General features: G+C 50.8%; 1 protein-coding gene and 1 pseudogene across 9 annotated transcripts in view; one reads left to right on the top strand and one right to left on the bottom strand.

Annotated features, from left to right (window-relative positions):
- GNAS (GNAS complex locus) overlaps nucleotides 1-20544 on the bottom strand; it is a 54758-nt gene that overhangs the window by 20194 nt on the left and 14020 nt on the right. For 2 of the 9 annotated variants that reach the window (XM_087853473.1, XM_087853472.1), the window contains exon 1: nucleotides 1205-1325. The exons of 5 other annotated variants lie outside the window; for them this stretch is intronic. The gene's annotated coding sequence lies outside the window, so the exon portion shown is untranslated. Of the gene's footprint in view, nucleotides 1-1204; nucleotides 1329-20544 lie in introns of those variants that run through there. 2 more of the 9 variants (XM_087853474.1, XM_087853471.1) reach the window with 2 other exon arrangements.
- Nucleotides 646-16389, top strand: LOC148108014 (uncharacterized; annotated as a pseudogene).

The following is a 20544-nucleotide window of genomic DNA, read 5'->3' on the forward strand; positions in this document are numbered from 1 at the left end:
CGGCCCTGCTCCGTGCGCTTCTGCAGCAGGAAGTTGAGCACCCACGAGGGGCTGCGGACCGAGAAGACCAGGAAGACCACGAGCGGCAGGTGGGCGCTCAGCGCGCCAGCCTTCAGCGGCCCGGGCCGCCACACGACGCCCCCCACGCGCGGCGCCGTGTAGTAGGCGTCGTCCTCGTCGCCCGAGTCCGTGTCCCACGCGGCCCAGGTCCTACTCGTGCCCCCGCCGCCGGCGCCCTCGCCGCCCCCGCCGGCGCCCTCCGCGGCGCCCTCGTCGTCGTCGGCGGCGGCGGCAGCGGCGGCGGCCTCCGGGCCTCGGGCCTCCTCCCGGGCTTCGGGCGCCTTCTTCTTCTTCTTCTGCATCTTCTCCAACTTCTTCCTCTCCTTCTCTTTCTTCTTCTCCTCTTTTCTTCTCTGCTCCAGCAGCTTCTTCTCCATCTTCCTCCGCTCCTTTTCGGTCAGGAACTTCTCGGGGGGCTCCTCCCGCGCCGTCTTCGGGGTCTTCTCCGCGTCCCCGCTCTTCCGTGGCGCGAGCGGCTCTCTCGGCTCGGCCAGCGCTGCAGCCGCCGCCGCAGCTTCGGCAGCCACCTCGGCCGCAGCCGCCGCCGTCTTCTTCTCGCTCTCCGCCGCTCGGGCTTTGATCTTCATGGCCATCTTCAGCATGGTGGCTCCGCCACTTCGGGGTGCCCGGCTCTCGCCTGGCCCGGGCGCCCTGCTTGCCCCCGGCCTCGGCCTGGCCGGACCCCGTGCGCCCCGTGTCGGGGGCGGGGTAATCAGCTGCGATACCCGCTGCGCTGCCCCGGGGCCGCGGAGCGCGGCTGCCCGGGCTTCTGGCTGCTGGGCTGGCTGCCTAAGAGTTAGCGCCAAAAAGGATGAGCAAATGAAAAAAGGGGTGAGAACAAACCAAAAAGCACCCAACAACAGCGAGAAACCAAAAAGCACCGAGAAATGTCAAACAACTCAAAAAAAAAAGTGCAGAGGCGCGATGGCACGAGTTTGCTGTTACCCTCAGGCGCTCCTCGGTTTGGCTCTTGGGCACGCCAATGGAGAGGAGAAAAGAGAAAAGAGAGAATTGGGGGGTGCCCGGGAGGCACGGGGCAGGGCGGCAGCACCGGGGCGCCCCTGCCCTGTCCCGGCCCCGGTGGCTCTTGCCCGCGCCGGGCGACTCGCACTTCCGCGGGAGGCCACGGTGCACCCGGACTTACATGTGAGTGAGGTGCACTCACACGCAAGGCAGTGCCTGCCTGCCTGCCGGCCGCCCGCCGCCACCCCGCGCCGGGACAGGGGTTCGCTCCAGCCGGCGCCGCAGCCCCGAGCCGGAGAGCCAGCGAGCGAGCGCCGCGCCGGGCCAGCCACCTGACGCAGCCCGCTCCGCGGTGCCGACGCGACTGAGTGTCCCCGCCGAAGACGGCGCTCCTAACCAGCCCGATGACGCCCCAGCCTCTTCAGAGGACGGACCCACAGCGGCGGCCCCTATAAACCGAAGGGGAAGCCGAAAAATCGGCCCGCCGAGGACGCACCCAAACGGGCCGCCGCGCACCCAGGGGGTGCGGGCCATTGTGCGGGTGGTGCGGGAGTGGGTAGGGGGCGTGGGGGGCGCAGCAGCGCCGGGCGCGGGGGCGCCCAAGGCGGTGGGCGCCGGACCCCGCCTCCCAGACCTGCCTCCCAATTTTCGGTGAGTGGTGTAGCCCTGGGCGGCGTGCAAAGTGTGCGACGGCGGCGCTTACCCCTGCTGCGCGCCTCCTTACCTCCAGTTTCCCGGTTAGTGCACGCGGGGACCGCCACCCACCCCTCCCTTCCCCGGCGGCGCGTGCCCGTGGAGGTAGGTGTCGGCAAGACTAATTAATCGCGACGCCTGGAAAGGGTTTCAGATCTTGTGGTGAGAGGCGCTATGTGAGCGCAAAGCTAGCATAGCCACAGGAAGCAGGAGGCAGGCAGTGCGCCGGCGACGCGAGAGCCCGGCCGCAGTGGCCGAGGCTGCGGAGTCCCTGCACGCGGCGTCTTCCCAGGCGGGAGAAGTGGCGGGCCGGGGTGTCCTGGTTATCCGTGGCCCGGCCTGGGCATGGCGGAGGCCTCTGGAACAGAGTGAAAAGTAGTTTATTGAACACGAATTTGTTTGAGAGTTGTTTAAAAACTCTGAAGTGTCCCCACGCTAGGATGTGGTAAGAGCACACTGGGTTGAGAGCAGAGACGCTGAAGTTCTCAAACACTGTGGTGCCTCACTTTTCCTGGGACCCTGGATGAGTCACTTGCTGCCACATGGGTGTCTGCTTGGGTGCAGTTCATTCATTCATTCATTCAATAGGTGAGCGGTGCGGCCCACCTTGTGCCCAGGTGAGATCAGGCTAAGACATGGTGACTGCCTTTGGTGGGCGGCAGGCCTACCTGCCAGTAAACCCAGGTGGTCAGAGTAGTCATGAACTCTCTCCCACCTTTGACCTTATTTGACAGTGGGTCACACTTGCAATGCCCAGGGGAAAAAGAGAGGAAGGAAGCCTACCTGTAAATGGAAACACTGCTAACATACCTAGGGGTGTAAGGTGACTGAGACTTCCAGAGGCCTTGAGCAAACTGTCGTGTACAGTTCTAAGTCTTCTTTGAAAACAGACACTGGTAACCATTCAACAGAACGACTGAAATCCCCTTTCCCCAAAGTAAGAAAAGGTGTGACAGATGGAGATGTCACATACTATTTTTCTTGGCCCCATCAGCTACACCTCTATCCCTGTTCTACAAGGCCTCTTTTTTTAAGGATCTGAAAGACAACAGAGGGCAATTCAAAGTCACTAAAGAATACTTGGAATTAAGAACAGGAAGCAGAAGCCGAAGGCCGGACCCTCATAACCGGCAGCTGCTCCCTCACGGAGGGCCTCCGACTTTCTCCGCCACTGGCCGTCACCGCACACACTTAGCCAGGTCTTTATCACGCTTTGGATTCTGGCCTCTCTTGCACACAAAAATATACCTTCCTCTGAAAAGAGCTCAAAAGAACTACTGTTCCAGGTTGACACTTTCTACCTAAACCAGAGCGGATAAAAATAGTGAGCTCACGGACCGAAAGGGGGCCGTAAGCCACCTCGGCAGCAAGGCCTTCGGAGCAACGGCTCCGCGGCTCTTTGCAGTGAGTGTGACTCACGATCGTTCACCAACGAGATTAGAAACTAGTTGAAGCCAAGGCCCAAGGTTTCTATCTTCCTATATTAAATAAAAACTTCTTGGTTGAATTTGATTCACTGATTGTCATTTTTAAAAATTGGCAGACTTAGGAGGCGGAGGAACAGGCCAGAAATTTCTGTTATGCTCCATTTGTTCAAAAGCATCTTCCTTCCTGCTTCTAATGTGGCAAAACACAAATACACTGTATTTAAGAGGAACAAGGTAAATAGTAACCAATACAACCTTGAGACTTATGCCAGTAGCTACACATTACTACAGTGAATATAATTCCCAGTCTCCTTATTTGGAAATCCTGGAGGTGGGTTACCATCTCCCCCCTTTTGGATAAACATCACACCTGAACTTTGAAAGGAGTGAAACTGTCCCATGTCACACACAGACACGTATTCCAGGCAAGGCACAACTGGGACAATTGTCCCGGAAATGTATCGAGCAAGGTCAGACTTCAGTCATTTCAGCTTCTAACCTGGCAGGCCATCCTCCAGAGGGTTTTGTTTTGTTTTAGTGTAGGTTTCACCTATATGGCATTATGACCACTGATGGACACATAAAGCATTTACTTTGTAAATAAATGACAGCAGGTGGAGTCAAGGGTTTACAGGTAAGCAAATGACACTGAGCGCTCTGGAGCACAAGCGCGTTTGTGGTCTGTTCGGCTTTCTGTTTTCACCCGACACAAACTGAAAGACCTGATTTTACTTAATTGGTGTGGTGAGCCGACACCGTCTAGAGTTTTTGGTCTAGCATTTGACCTGCCCGGGCCTTAAAAGTTTTAATTTTTAAAAAAGGCTTTCACATTTGGAGGCCACCATGCGTGACCTTTTCCTATGAATCAGTAATTTATTCTAATAGGTTGCTGCCATTTTAAGTACCTGGCTTATGCTTTGAAAGTACAGAAATCCATTAGAATGATTCTTGGAACAGTTCGACTGGAGTTTTCTAATAGAAGGGGCCTCTCATTTGGCTCAGGGAGAGATGTAAGTCATGGAAACTTCAGGCTCCAGAAAGGGGCAAAGGGCCAGAATGTCCTGGGTATAAAATGTCTAGGGAGGGCACAGGTCCCTGGCTCAGGTGACCTGCTTCATGCCAAAGCCAGCAAGTTGGGATAACACACCCTTAACCTGAAACACTAAGTCCCCTAATGATACAACTTGGTTAAACAGATGTTGTCACACACTACCCAGAGGGATGGCCTAGCAACAGTTCTTTCCAACACGACATTTTATGACAATGAATTCACATGTCCAGGTTTGAACTGTGTGGTCTCATAAGCTTCGTATTTATGGATGGATATGTGTTCTTTGGCTCTTCTGCATCTTCCTGTCTGGGTAAGAATGCCTTGTCTGCTTTTAGAAGCAACAGACTCACTATAGCTTGGAATCTTGAAAATATTGTTACACTTAATGATGTAATTCAGTTTTTGGACGAGGGCATTCTTCTTGGCCTTTCATCCGTTGGGGTCATGGAAAGAACCCAGAGAAAATAGGATAATATTTTAATAGCCTAGGAAACAATAAATAGGTTTCCACTGAAATAGAAACCTCTGCTATAAGATTTTAATAGTATTTAGTGCTTCCATGGTATTTTCAGTCTTTAAAGCACATTCTGCACTTTATTTAAGTAGAATGACTGAAATTGCTGTAGACGAATGTGATCTGAAACACGTGCTACGTAGATGATGAGACCAAGAATTAAGGCCCAGTGCATCCTTGGTAAAAGAGATCCTATTACTTAGGACCGTAAAGTTCTTAAAATCTAACGTAGTGATTACCCAGGGCATTTTTTTTTCTTGTCATATTCCCTACTTAGTAACTTCAATCACAGAGTACTTCTAAACGGCCATTCTCAACTAAACACAATGTTTAAGTTAGGAAAACTTCATTTCAGAAGATTCGAAGTCAAGGATCAAACTACGTGCCATATGAAACGTCCCTATTTAATTGCCATCAACTAATTTCAAAACAATTTGTTTCAAATTCAAAGCACAGCTCATCCAAACAGAATGTGGGAGCACACTGGCCCATGCGTTTGGACCCAATTTCTTGAGCCAGTGCTCTGAGATGCCATTCAAGCGTCTACTTGAAACAATGGCGCGCTGTGAAGGCAACTGGGACTTACTGCCCCTTCACTGATCTTTCTTGACGCTGAGGAGTGGGCCCCATTTAGGAGGGGGCGCTTTCTGGTCTCTGTGGATGCCCAGTTTCCAGGGGCCTGGGTGCCTTCCCTTCCTTACTACATCCCCAAAGAGCCCCAGAGTGGGTGGGAGTAGACTTTTAACAAAGCCACCAGCTACCTTAAAAGAGGGAGACAATAAAAAAGAGACTATGTGCTTTACTCTGTTCCTTTTAAAACTGAAACCTAAATAATCTGATACACATGTTAGCCTTGACTTAAGATTCTAGATGGACAAACACTTTGGATTAGGGCACAATGACATCAAACATAGACCCATGGACCCACCTACTGGAGGTCATAATTGGGTTTGAAAAAAAAAAAAAAAAGCCATGTAAGTGTTACTGCCCTATAGCAGGGAAATTAATTTTCCTAAACTTAAAATGTTTTTAACTCCCCTTGCGGGAAAATTTTTTCACGAGGGCTAAGGTAATGGCAAAACCTGTTGCTTAGAACTTTTAAGTTGGCCTTGAGGACGGAAACTCATCCAGGATGGGGAGTGGTGGTGGAGGGAGGGTCAGCTAACTTCTATTTTCATTTACAGGGTGCCTTATTTAAATGACATTTTGATCCGACATCTTACTAAACAAGTAACAACAGGAAAAAAAAAACCAAAAAGCAAGTTAGCACAATCACTAGAGTGCTGAAGTCCTAATAAGACCTCCTCCGATTAAAGAGGCCCTTTAAATTGCTCTGATTTTAAAGATTTTAGTTTTTTTCTCGTTGCATTCAATTCTTCAAACCCAGCCCCCTATCATTAAGAGTTTAGAGAGTTGAACACTCTGGATTAATCAGGTAATAAATTTCCTTTCATTCAATGCTTTCATTCAATTCAGTGCACCCACATATACAAACGTAACGACTTCTAGATACAAGTTTTACGTCTTGGGTTTTCCTTTACTTACCCACTAACCCAATGTGGGTGATCATTTTCAAATAGCCTTGCGCTTAGTGACTAGCCTCTGTCTCCCATCCCCTAGATTCCGGCCAGGCGGGGGTGTCGTCTTCCTGGCTGGAGCCCCCTCCCCAGTCCCATTTCTATCTGCTGTTGGTGAACTCTGCACGAAGCACTCCTGTGACATCGTTAGTCACATGCCTCCTGCATCTAGACATGGATCTACCTTTTCATCTTTCTGTGTTTGCCCACACACGTTTAGACTGAAATAGAAAAATGTGTAATTACGGTGCGGCTCCACCTATTTCCCTGGGTTTCTGTGTTCAGGGGGAACAAACCATCGGGGGGCATAAACAGCATGGCCCCCAGATGGGGAAGGCAGCCTCCTTTCCACTGAGGCTCCACAGAAGCCCGGGCTGTCCTGGCTGCCCCCCACCCTGCCCCACAAACTCCATTCAGCCACCATTTGGTGAAACTCAGGGTTTGCTGGGAGCCCTGAGGCTGCACCCCCCCACACACACACCCCACCCCACCCTGGTCCCCATCCCTCAGGTTACGGGGTCAGCAGCGTGCACGACCCTGGCCGGCCTGTCAGGAGCCCACTCAGCAGCAGCAGGACCCCGCTGGTGCTGTGGCGTCCTGAGGTCTTTGCCGACCTCTGGAAGTTAGGAGGAGAAAATCATTCAGACAAAGCATCAAGCCACCAGTCTGGGGATCAGATGAAAAGGAGATGTTTCCATGAGCTCCAGACCTCAGCCCTAGCCACAGCCGCGTCTCGGGGTCTCTGCACGCTGCCCAGGACTGGGAAAGCTGCCTCTGCCGCTTTCTTGAACATTCCTGCCTCTCGGTTGCCTTAGTCTCTCCTACCTTCTCAGATTACGGCTCCTTTTGTGCTAATTACACTGAAAAAATGGAAAGAATGTCGCTGACTTTACAAAGAACACAAAGCAGGGTTGCCTTAAAGCCTAAATATAGCCAATTTCTTTCAGAAGGCAGACAACTCAGCTTTCAAACGATCCGCACTCCGTAGATTAGTTGCAGATGGCCAATTCATGTATTAGGACCCAGGTGACAGAAGAGCCCAGAGACTGGGAGGACAAATTAAAAATGTGTGCTGCTTTTGGGGGCCATTTACATAAAATGAGAAGATCTGATGAATGATGAGCTCCCCCCGCACCCCGTCCCAGCACTTCATTGTAAATTACGACCTGCCAGGGATGGCAGGCTAACGTAGTGACCACGGGAAGAGGGCAGAGACCGAAGCCGCAGCCCTACAGAAAGCAGTACCTGGACCATGCAGGTGAAGACATACATGAAACGCGTGCCTAACTTCTCCCCCCGCAAGGCTGTGACTGCCACAGAGCAGAGCATTTGCTTTCTGCGGCCCCTACTCTCCATGATGTAAGAAGCCATCTCCGGGAGAGACAACACCGGGAAGGACGAGCTACCCCTGCAAGCCAGGCAAACTAGGGATGACACCACCCCTCCTTCTCTGAAATCCTCCAAGGGTTAATAGGTGAACAGTAGCAGCTTGGAATGATTTATTTTTCTAAGGAACATTAAATACTGAATTGCTCATGCTGAAATAATGCCACAGCTGTGACCCGTAGGGCTGAATTTTGGACACCGGCTCGAGTGACAGGTGTACTTGATGTATGCCCAGCTTGGCCGAAGTTGGGATGCCCCACTCAAATCCCCCCCCCCCCAATTAATTGGTAGGGACTCTGGAGCTGGCCAGGAAAGCAAGCGCCTTTTGCTACAGACACAGAAGACCATGTGTGCTCAGCTGTCAACAAAACGGCAGCCGGGGGGAGAGTGGAGGGAGGCATTGCTCCCGGAACATAAAACGAGAAAATCCAGACAGACCCTGGAAGGTGGGAGAAAGACAAAGGTGGGAGCTGAGAGAACCGATCGGGACCAAACCCTTCCAGGTTTTAAAGCAAACAGGTCTGTCCTATAATCGCCTCTTGGAGGATTTCAGCAATTGAAGCAAGCCCAGGATTCTAGGAAATGTGTCACCAAAATTGGTATTATTAGAGGAAGTGGCACAAAGCTAGAAATGCAGAGTCTAATCTGTAACATACTAATTATAGCTATTTTTATCCTAGGGTTGCAGTGACCTAACACCAAGATATAAGATCTCTAGAAAACTAGCCCTTCGCATATGTAAGACACGAACACCTTGGGGGTGGGGGCCACGGGGCAATGGCTTCACTGGGTCCCTTGGTCCTCTCCGGGGTGAGAAATCAGCAGTCACCCATGAAGGCAGCTGATTTTCGTGGGAACTTGGAAGCAGTGAAAGCAGCCAAGTGAGGCTCTTGACCAAACTTCGGGAGTTCTGGGGGTGATGTCAGCACGTTGGGAAGAGGGCAACTCTGAAATGTCAGTCTGGCCTGGGCGAACTGGATGATGCCCACGGGGTGTCCTGGTCTACAGAAAGAAGGAAGAAGGCTAGGCTGTGTTTTGTCAAGCCCAGATGGATCCCGGACAAGGCGTTTCTTGGTTTGTCCCACTGACGGCAAAGGCCCCGGGTCCCCATCTTCTGGCAAGATGGTGCCAGACAGCTGATGGACAGAGGGCCAGCTCCAGATGCTGCCACAGCTCCCACTTGGGACCCTGGTTCCCGAGTGCTTCTCACTAAGATGACCACTGAAGGTGGCGACCAATTTAAAGCCATGTTAGGTTTTTTTGCTTCCAATTCTTTTTTTTTTTTTTTTAGATTTTATTTATTTATTTGACAGATACAGAGACAGCCAGCGAGAGAGGGAACACAAGCAGGGGGAGTGGGAGAGGAAGAAGCAGGCTCATAGCAGAGGAGCCTGATGTGGGGCTCGATCCCATAACGCCGGGATCACGCCCTGAGCCGAAGGCAGATGCTTAACCGCTGTGCCACCCAGGCGCCCCTTTTGCTTCCAATTCTTAAAAGGTAATCTCTGCCTTCTGAGTACCAGGATTTCTCTTTAATAACCAGATCCCCAGAGCTGCTTCCAAAAGCATACCCATGAAAGAACCTTTCATAGGAAGTTGATATAAAACTTACTTGGGACCCAAAGACACCGAATCTGCAAGTTAAACAAATACTCCATTTACTCACCGCCATTAAAAGCATCCCCAAGTTTAGAAAAACCTAACTGACCCCAAATTCCTACCATGTTGTTATTAACCATGCCTCAGGGGGGCGCCCCAGAGCAGGGTAATTTAAAATCACTCTCAGCCTTTAAAGTGAGTTTCTTAGATGGTTTTCTCTTAATTAAGTCAGTAAGTACTCTAAATATATCATTTCAATGAGCTGCCACGAGTTGGCTGAATGCAAAATGTGAAAAAAAAAAACAAACTGTTGACTGACTAGTGTGATCCCCAAGGACATTTAATGCTTGAATCTTCAGTATAAAATACCTTGATATTTCATTTTCCTTGCACATTTTTAAATGTGTTAAATAAATGGGTTTTCCTCAACCTGGCGTAGCTACTTATATGCTACATTTACTGAGGGTATGGAGAGCAGAGAGGGGAATTCCAGAAAAAGGAGGAGGAGGACAGGACTAGAACGGAAGGAAAGAATTCTACAACGAACCCCTAGTATCTAAAATGGATGCCAAAGGCATTCGGGGAGAAAAATATACATGTCATTTCTAAAACGTGCAGAGCAAAACAGCACGTCTTGCAAATGAAAATTTTTTTAAAAAGCTACTCACGGCACGCAGACCCCAGGGAAACAAACGAAAAGATCACTCTAATTTATCGTAATGGAACCCTTGCTTAACCTTCCTCCCCATACCTGGTAATTCTGTGAAATCACCCAGCTGTCACTCTCTTCCTTTTAGGAACGTGACATGGATTTGTCTGGCAAAGACCCATTATTAGAATTCTCAGGTCTGCCTAATGGGGCTACTAATAAATTTAAGTCATCAATTCTTGACCTTTCTCTCCTGAAATTCTCGGTATGGGGTAAACTGCTGAAAACACATTTTCAAGGTTCCGTAACTGTAACATAAAAATAAAGGATCAAGGCTGCGCGGTTTCGGAGGTCTGAGCATATCTGGGCTCTGCCCTGCCTGCGCCCCAGAGGGAAAGTAAGACAGCATCTGGGGGTAATACCAATGCTCTGCTTTGAGCTGAGCTGTCTGCAAATAGACGTGAAGTACGCGAGACTGGAGTGCACGAGTGAGGTGTGCCAAGGGAGCCTGGACCCTTCTCCTACCTCTCCTCCTCATCCCCTTCCTCCTCTACCTGCCTGGCTGCTGATGGCATGGAAAGATCAGGAGTCTAAATTGGCTACCCACACGAGAAAGAAAGGAAAAGAGAAAAGACCGAAGATCTAGTTCCAGTTTCGGTGACTTTGAGATAAAAGGGGGGAGGGTATCAGCTTTTTTTGAGAAACTGAATCATGGACATTTTTTCTTTTTCTATGAAAGCTACAATTTCTCATCCTTAGTTTTTACTGCTGGGACCGAGCTGGTTGTAACCTAAGACAAAACAAGGGCTGGGTGGCCTCGGCTTCCTCTAAATTCTAAGATGGCTTCAGGTACCAGATGAATCTTGACCCTGATAATGATGCTGCCGAGAGCCAAGTCGTAAAGATGTCTCTTGGCACCGTTCTGCCTCCCCGCGCCTGCCTGTAGGGACCGGCTTACTACTTCAACCCCACCGTCCCTCCGCAGACTTCTGATGGCCACTGCAGAGAAAGCAAGAGACTCCAACGTCTTGTTCACGCCCTCCCTTCCTCGTCCCTCAGAGCGCAGCCTGGATCCTAGGTCTGCTCCCCCTGGTTCCAAAAAATAAGTTTATCTACGGCATTTGGGCTGTGTTGGGGTGATGTCAGGGTAGGTGGCTGGATGAGCTGTTCCTCGGAAATATTCCGGCAAACTGGCTGTCTGCAGACAAAACAACCAGATGCTTTTTCACGATTACATTTTTGACCAAATTGATTGGATGCTTCGGTGGGAAGAAGACAAAAAACTCCAAGTCAAGAAGGTCACCAGAACAGGAAATTTGTGGGCAATAAGAAGCCATAGGAATAGCGGAAAGCATGACATTTTTCTAGCAACGAAAATCCGAGTTTTCAGATTGTGCTAAATGACTCAAAATTTGCCAGAACAAAGCCATAGCAGAAAGAGTGGATGTTTTTCAAGGTTATACGGTTCCTATTTATTTGGCGTTGCTGCTGCCACAGAGTGGCCTGAGCCCTCCTTTTTAGCACTGTAGAAAATGTAAATGGTCTAAATTAAGAAGCCATCTAATCTCAACCAATATTAATTCTGACATGAAAAATGAGACCAATTCTCCAGACAAGATTATGACCACCGCCCGCCTGACATTAACCGATCGCCTCACTGTGTTTCTCAAAGAACGGGATATTTTCCCTTCTCCGAAGTGCCTATTTCTTTCAAAGAGGGGATGAAATCCTCACTCTGCCCTTATTCTGCACAGGAAAGGCACGATCTCCTGAAGTGGGCTAGCCTTGGCCGCCCCTCCCCCACCCTGCCAGCGTCTACATCCTATTTGTCTGGTTTTTCTTTTCTTTTTTTTTTTTTTGTTCCTCCAAACTATAAAATCACTATAAAATAAAATATCGAAGTACCCGGAGGGTTGTAAGTCAAGATGTTGTCCTCCGATGTTTCTCCCTGCAGACCAAACTGCCGGCTCCTAATATTATTTTCCAAGCGAAAAGGGAGGGGAGTGGGTTTAAACATATTTTTCTAATGTTTTCCCCTCAACTGGTCCATTGAAATCAGCACGATCATGGCGCCTCATCTCCGAAGCAGAATCCCCGCGTATCTAGATAAAGCGAGAATTTGCATCTCGGCTTGGCTCCGATGGGGAGACTGCAGTGGTTCCAGGGAAGAAGACATCTCAGCCCAGGCTGCAGTCCCGACTGCAGCCCCCTCCTCTAAGAGTCTACGGATGTGGCATTTTGCTTGTTAATCCTCTTGTTAAGTGCGAGAAATAAAGTGGTTTTACTCATAAGTGTCCATAATTCATCTACCACAAAGCCCCAAGTCCCCGCTGTTTCATTATCCGCTGCCCGTTAATAATCATCAAAATTAGAAGTGTGCCTAGCAGCACACCAGTGTAGTGAGGGGAATAAGGAGCCCCAGAAAATCACAAATTGTTTGGGGGACGCTGCCGCAGAGCGTGCCTCCTTGGAGGGAAATAACGCCCATCGGTGTTGAATTCAAGGCCGCGGGGCGCTCGGCAGCGGCGGCGACATCACTTTTAACGGCGACATTGTTTAATTCGGTTACACAAAAGCAGCCGCCGTGAGCACGTTCGCACCGTGTCTCCTGCTCTGTGTAATTCTGCGCTGGAGGCTCCGGAAGCTGCCTGCGCTGTATGTTGCGTGGCATGAAAGAGCCCAACAACTAGCAGGGGGGTGGAAGCGGGCAGGAAATCACGCACCCTCTAGGTCTGGTGTTTTTCCCTCTGCTCCCTGCACTGCTGCGACCCCACGGCTAACCTGGATACGTTCTGCTCCTCTCTCGCTCACGATCCCATTCGCAGCAGCTAAGGCTCTTTGCAGCTGAGAGTCTAGTATTCACTTTTACATTTCTTTCTAAAGGCTGCCAGACTGGAATCGCAGGGCCCCTGGCCGGGGCTGTAGCCACCTACTTTGCGGGCTCCCCGTGGGCCCGATGCCTAAGGTCAGGGCAGGGATCAAGCCCGGGAGGGTGGCAGGGGGACAAGGGGACCCTTTCCCGGATGCCTGCACGAGCTGAATGAGGTCTATCACCGTCTTCCTCTCTCACCCTCTTCCCACCCTGAAACATGGCCTCTGCCCATCCGAGCATCGGCACCCGGCTCTCCCTGCAGCTCCGAGGCCCCCGGATGCCCATTTGGCACGGGCACCTGACTTTAAGGAAAAAAAACATCATTTGCGACAACGGGGTGGTGTGACCCCTCGAAACCCCTCCGCTGCTTTCAAAGCCGGTGGAGCAGAAAGCAGGCTGGCCTCCTCCTTGGGGTGAAGGTCCCAGCTCCCCCCACAGAAAGGAAGGGAAAGGCCAACACCCAGCCGCTTGCTGACTTCTGTCCTGTGGGCCCTTCCTAGTCACACTCCACCCCTGGCCACCGCAAGGCGTGCCCGACTGAGCGGGGGCCGGGACCCCGGGGCTGCTGCGGGGCGCGCGGGTGGGGGGCCTGGCTCCCCCTCCCAGAGTATACATCACACGGGTGACAGGCGCTCTGCACTCCCGCGCCGCAGCTCCCATCTCTTCCAGAGGTCCCTTCCCTTCCCCCGCCGCAAGCCTCCTCTGTAAAAACCAAAAAACATCTTGTTCTTTCATCATAATTAAAGTGCTGTCAGGGAAAATGGCATGGCTGATTTTTGCTGCAGTTGAAATGACCCTCTCGTTCCTCTTCTCTCATTTGCTAAAGTGGTCCTTTCTCTGCTGAAATCAGGCCCTTTGGGGATGGAAATTTCAGCTGGAAGCAGAGAGTTCTAAGCAGAATCCTAACCTTGGGAGGGTGGGGGGGGCAATCGATGTGTCGAGCGGCCTCTCTGCGGCAAGGTGCTGGCGAAGCCACCATCCCCGCGGGCGGGAGCGGCGACGGCGGCCCCCCCAACCCGGGCTCCGCTCCACGGGGCCCCTCATCACCCGCCATTGTCCGGGGGCGCGAGTCCGCCCCACGGGGAGGCTGGTTCTCCCCCGGGACCTAGCAGAGGGGCAGGAGGAAGCTGTTGGGAGGAAGTCAATAGGTTCTGGATCTGGGAAGATAAAATCCGAATGCCTTTCAGGCTCACAGGGAAAGCGTGACTGTGTACGCAGTGTCGGCGGCCTGCGTGCGTGTGCTCGAAATAAAGCCATAACTTACACGCATAATTAACTGCCCCGCTCCTCCCCGCCGAGTGCTACCGAGCCACTGGGGGACACCGCTGCCTGTCACGGCCACTGCAGTGTTTCGGGCTCTAGTCCTGGCAATGGCGTCTCCCTGCGTTTTGTGCAAACGTCCCTTTAAGCCCCTTGGCTGCCGCAGAACTTTCTGCAAAGAGCCTTGCAGGTGCGGCGTGCGTGTCAACGTGTGAGAAGACAAAGGACAGAAAAGAGGAAAAAACTGGGAAGGAAAGAAAACAGAAGAACCAACGAGCCCGCGGCCCCGAGTAGCTTTGAGCTCTGCCGTTGGAATCGATGACATATGTTCAAATACACATAATGTGAGGAAATCATAATATTCATCCCAGCCTTCAACGACTTACATTTTAAGGAAACTCGTATGTCAGGAGCTTTCAAAATTAGCTTAATTTCCTTTTCCTAAAGATCACACATCTTGGAAAGGCCCCTTTGAGCTACACTGGGGAGCTTAACTGGCAGGCTTCCGGGTTTCTACACGGTATGCTAATAGCTAGCAAGTCAAAATGGCAATCCAGGCCTCCCTCGACTGAATCAGTAGCTGTTAGGGCACCTCTGAGTAACTGGAAGCCAAGGTGTGAAATCAACCCAAGTGGCACTAAGCACCAGTTTTTCCTGAGGCTGTAACGCAGGACGGCTGGGGGGCTGTTGATGTAACATCCGGGCAACGAGACCGTGTTTGCTGCTGGATGACTTGCCGGCCTGGCCTCCTACCTCCTAGCTCCTTCTACTCCCCCCCCCGCGACATGATATTTTTTTTTCTTTTTTAAAGAAAGCAAAGCAACCATATAGTACCCGAGCCTTTTATTTCCTGGCTGTTCTGTGTGTCATAGCAGAGGATGCTGGAGAAAAACATGGGGCCTGTTATTATCAACCCGAGCCGGAATGAGTCAGACACCTGAAGGCTTCAATCTGGACCTGACTCTGCCACTCGGATGCCCACCCCCGACCCCCCACTGCCAAGCGGAAGCCAGTGAGGCACCCTGGTAGCACCTGGGGGGGGGGTGGAGGAACCCTCAAGTCCTGCAGGGTCACCAGGGAAAAAACCAACTCAATGAATTCACTGCACTGGGAGGTGCCGGGCCGGGGAGGATGGGGGTGTAGCCTGGGACAAGGAGTGGGGAGGGAAATCCACTGCCCAGGCGCCCTCTCCCTTATCCTTTCCCAATGCCTCCAGTTAGAATTCTACTTTTAAGGATTCCACCATTAAAAAATGTGAATCTCTCTTTTTTTTTTTTTTGGCTTTACAGAGCTCTTTATTAAAATGCAAATTTCCCATAAGGGTAGACCGGTAAGCTTTTGCCAGCTAATGGGATTAACTGAACTGAACACAGCCACCTGCAGGGAGGTAAGGAGGCCCCGGGTCAAGTCCCCGCTTCTCAAATTTGCCAGAGCCTCATCTCAGAGGGCCCAGAACGCAAAACACAGGCATCCCTGTTTCGGATCTCTTTGGAAGGGGACTCTGAAGCCAGGGCCTGAGTCCCAGCTGTGGGACCACCTGCTTACTGACTTTCTCCCAGCCTTGCTGCCCTCATCTCTGCCCATCATTTCTCCTGGGGTGGACAAGGCTTTGTTAGTGTCCTGGTAACACGGCCGGATGAACAGAGCAGCGTCAGGCCGGTGCGGGAAAGCAATTGCACATAAACTAATGCGTTTACAGAGCTGGCGACTGGGCATAAAGGATGCTTTAAAAGTGACTTGGGCGACTGATTTTTCTAAGCAGGCAAGCAAGCTTCAGCTTGGGTCCTGAAACGAGTTTTCAGTCACATTGATGGCTCTGTGTGCCTCTCGGGTGCAGAATGTTCAATATTACAAACGGCGGGGGCCAAAACTTAATTCTGTGAATCTGAACTTTACTCCTGGAACAAAACCAGTCCCTGTCATCTGGGAGCTCCTGCCGTTCAGTCGTCCACGCAAAAGCGTGTCCCTGGTCTCATAGCTAAAGCAAAGAATCTCTATCTTTAGACACGCATTAAAAAATTGTTTTTTTATATAAAGATCATGTAGGTGCTGAGCATTACAGGAGGCCTACAGGGTAACGGTAGGGTAATGCGGAGGTAAAATATTTGTTAAAGGAAAGTTGGAAATTAATTCTGGAATTTAAGGTGTGTTTTCTTTCCACAATGACTGGGAACTAATTATACTACTTGAATACAGACTCTCTCTATTTGCATCAGAGAAAAGGAAAAAGAGGCCCAGGGCTCAGGGCCTAAGATGGAGGTCTGCAGTCAAGATGGAGGGCAGCTCAGGGCCTAAGATGGAGGTCTGCAGCCAAGATGGAGGGCAGCTCAGGGCCTAAGATGGAGGTCTGCAGCCAAGATGGAGGGCAGCTCAGGGCCTAAGATGGAGGTCTGCAGTCAAGATGGAGGGCAGCTCAGGGCCTAAGATGGAGGTCTGCAGTCAAGATGGAGGGCAGCTCAGAGCCTAAGATGGAGGTCTGCAGCCAAGATGGAGGGCAGCTAAGGGCCTAAGATGGAGGCCTGCAGCCAAGATGGAGGGCAGCTCAGGACTTAAGACGACGGCCTGGAGCTAAGATGGAGGCCTAGAACTAAGATGGAGGCCTGCAGCTAAAATAAAGGGCAGTCTAGAAGCTAAGATAAAAGCACTCCACCGTCCATCAGGACCTCCGGCAGCAAACTACGAGCACTTTCCCATCCCACCCTTGGAACAGGAATCCCAAAGAAGATTCTAAGTGGGTGGAAGATTTTGGGCCCATCTCAAGAGTTTTTAGTCCTAGAAGATCCTGGGAGGCACTGCCTGGCTCCAGACAGAGCAGGAAAGAGAGGGGCTAAGTGCAGACGGGAAAGCACACCTGTGCACCATCCCCCCCCCCCCCCCCCACCGAGCTCGCCAGTCGCCCCTGGATTACAGGGCGGGAGAAAGGCCTTGTGGAGTCCTAGGGAGGAAGCCCTGTCAGCCCACCATAGAGGGCTCCATCCCGGCCTGCTTATAAAGTTCCAGCCTCCGACAGACATGGAAATCCACATGGTTGTACCCATCCAACACGTTGACACCATTGCTTGTTCTGACCCAAGCGACTCTGGCCAGTTCTCTGTGGTATAATGATCAGGGCACAATAATTTCATGGAAGCACTGATTTGGTTTGCCCCACCACCCTGGAGAAGTGATGAAAGGTTTCTGAAGTCAGTGTTTTTGGGCCATCTTTCCAACTGCTCTGAACCATTCTCTCTCTGCCCTACTGCATTCCTTAGCAGAGACTTCCTGGGTTTGTTCTGATTATAAGACCAGCAAAGGGGGCCGCAAGTCTTATACCTTTGTCTTCCCCACGGGGAAGGGCACATATTAGGCACTCAATATGTGTATAGTGAACAAGTCAATGAATGAATGAATGAAAATGCCCAAGTGAAGGCAGACTCACCGACCCGGCAAGGATTTCATCCTTCTGAGAGGCTTGGCAGACACACCCACGGCTACCGCAAGCTAAGAGACGCTACTAGAAAGGCAAAAAGGAAACAGAGCTATTTGGACATTCAGTTTAACCCCCCAATTAGGAAATAACTTATCAGTGAGGGAAAATGGGTACGTATGTACCAAGAACCAGGCAATATTCCATGCTCTTTGCCAAGTTGGACATAATTCTGCATATGAGGTAAACCTCACATCTGCCAATAGTCAAGAATTTGAGAAATTAATTTGTGACAACTGTTTTCATTTGGAACCGTGATTTTCCTCGGCCAGGCGTGTCGTTTTATGCTAAATTCCCATTAAACACTTCCCAGCCACCTTTCTCTTTCTCTGTAGAACAACCACGACCTCCTTCCCCCCACCCCCAACAATTCCTAAAGGTCATAGAAAGGCCCGTTTTATAAACATAGCTGTGGCGAGTCCCTTTTCTTGGCCATTGGGACAGCAACTGTTGTTTCCCCCGCTGGCCCCTAATCGACCATTTGCTAAGTCTCAAAGCAATACAAATTTAGGTCAAATCAATTAGTAACACATTTCTAACTCTTGGCACTTGGGAAGAGTGTGAACTTTTCCTGGTGGAGAGAAGCTAAGCCTTGAGAGCAAACTGAGGCACGCTCTACCCAGCAAACCCCTTTTGCCTCTGTGGGCTGTGATTTTTAAACAAACAAACAAAAAAGGGCAAAAATTTGGGAGAACTGGGGTCCCACCGCAACAAATTAGGACAAGACTTTGATTTTTTTTTTTTTTTCCTTTTCACTTGAGTTAATGAATAAAGCGCAGGACAGAGGCAGCTGACGAAATACTTTCCCCACTAACTCCAGGAAGCCGAAGGTCTGCTCTGTGTTGCTCCTTGTTATAGCCCGAGAGATTTGCATCTGGGTGTGATGGTCACTCTCGACCCCCCAGCACAGAGCAATCAATCTTGTGTCTCCTCCTGCAGAACCCTGCTCCCCCTTCTTCCTCCCCCCATTCTTCCTTACTGAATAGAATGTCTCCCCTCTCTAATGAACATACCCAGGAGAATAAAACTTGTTTTTCCAAAAGGGGGGGGAGAAGAAAGGAAGGAAGGGAGGAAGGAAGGAACAAAAAAGAAAACAATGCCTATACTGGGTCTGGCTGGAGCCAAATTCTCGAGGACACCAACCTGTAAACTTCTAAGGATTTCCTCAACATCTGAGATGTATACGTAACGTATAGGGCGTTTGCTTTTAACTTTAGGATTGGCTTTGTTTTGCTTTGAGTAATTATCGAATCAAAGAACTCATGAAGACTGGATTTTTTTAAGGACAAAAAGGTCCACTGTGTGCCAGATTTCTTAAAGCAAAACCAAACCAATGAGCGGGGCAAGGCATGTGAAAACGGCTTGGAAAATCAGGTTGTGCTAGGAGGGGCTTAATTCCTAATTTCAAAAAAAGATTCCAGAAATCGAATAATAGTCATTGTAGGACCGGGAGAGGAATCTGGGGAGGCAGAAAGGGCCCACTGTGTGTGAGAGAAGGTGGTGGTTAGAGCTCAGCCTTTCCCTGGTACACACCCCTGGCCCCCCAGTCCCTGTCCTATTCAGTGGGCTCTGGGCGCCAACATCGGACCCTGGGGACACAGAGGGATGGGGAGGAGGATGCCTCCCACTCCTGCTCCAGGTCAGGCTCTCAGCTGTGCTGGCCACTCCCAGGAGGCTGGCAGCCCTCCACCCTCCGCCTGCTGCCACTGCCTAGACTTGCAACCCGATCCTTCCTTCTTGACTGCAAGTTCCCAGAGGGCAGGCACCCCATCGGTGGCTTAGAGCTAAATTTAGGCAAGGCACCTTTTCTCTCTCTTAAAAACTTCCATTTGATCTCTGTGTTTAAGTCTTCGCTTCCTTCTGCACCTTCTTTCCTTCTCTCTCTCTTTCTACAATAAACACCTGGCTAAGGGGAGTTGGTTTTTAACTTGGGGTGGCAGGGAGAGGGGTCGTTTGCAAGCACTCTGGGATTTCAAAAGTTCAGAGGAGTAAAAAACAAACGAAGGGAATTCAGATTCCTTTTCCCACCCCGGTGGGAGGACAGAGCAAGTAGACAGACAGACAGCACAATGGAGAACGTGGGAAAACCTCCAAGGAAGTGTGTCTGTGTTTGTGTGTGTGCTGGGGGGGGGGGGGCTGGGGCACACGCACAGAATGGTTTGCACAGAATGGTTTGTATACCGTGGTTAATACCCTCTTCAGAAACATCCATACATCTGGCTGAAGCACAGCAGATAAGGAGATGTAAAATCATGGCAGGATAAGGGCGGGGTGGGGGGATTTCCTGCAATACTATAATGTCATTTTAACAATAAATATGGCCTTCTGGAAGAAAAAGGGAAAGGGGCCAGGGAAAGTATGGGGTGCAGATTCTCAGTCCTGTGGGCAACCCAAGTGGGCAGTTTGGTCACATGTGGGAGGCTCCGAGTTCTAGAGGGCCAGGTCCCCTGTCAGGAAAAGGGGTGTCTGTGTGGGTGTACGTGTTGGGGGGTTGGGGACACTGGCAAAGAAACTCACCAAATGAACAGACTGAAGCCCCCCGGGCCCCCTCGAAGCACAGAACAACAGGATCGGTGTCAAAATTAAGCCCCCTAGGGACCCAGGACAAAATGAGACCCCAACCTAAGATATCCCTGAAAGGTGGGGCTTTTTCCCGTTTGGGTTTCCTACATTCCATCTAGAGAATTCTAAGTGATCCCACTTCCTGCGAGTCCGCAAAGCCATTCTGAGCTCTCTGCTGACCTCTGGTGGGAGAGGAGCTCTACTGGCCCCAAAAAGGTGTTCCAAACAGGGGCAGCCCACCTGTCCTGTTCCCCAGTACCCCCTAAATCCTGAGGAACACCTCTGGGGGCTGCCATGGTCATGTGCCTTGGCCAAGGTTCAGGGCTATAAGTTGGGAGGCGTGGGGAGAAAAAAAGCAAGAAAGGCTTGAAAGAAGCCCCAGAAGATTATGGGCTTAAGACAGGAATGTTGGAATAAACTTTGTTCACTTAAAAGAATTTTAATAGCAGGGTGGGGGAAGCTTTT

Source organism: Ursus americanus, chromosome 22 (genome assembly GCF_024610735.1).
Source record: "Ursus americanus isolate L20-20 chromosome 22, mUrsAme1.1.p, whole genome shotgun sequence".
Classification (NCBI taxonomy): domain Eukaryota; kingdom Metazoa; phylum Chordata; class Mammalia; order Carnivora; family Ursidae; genus Ursus; species Ursus americanus.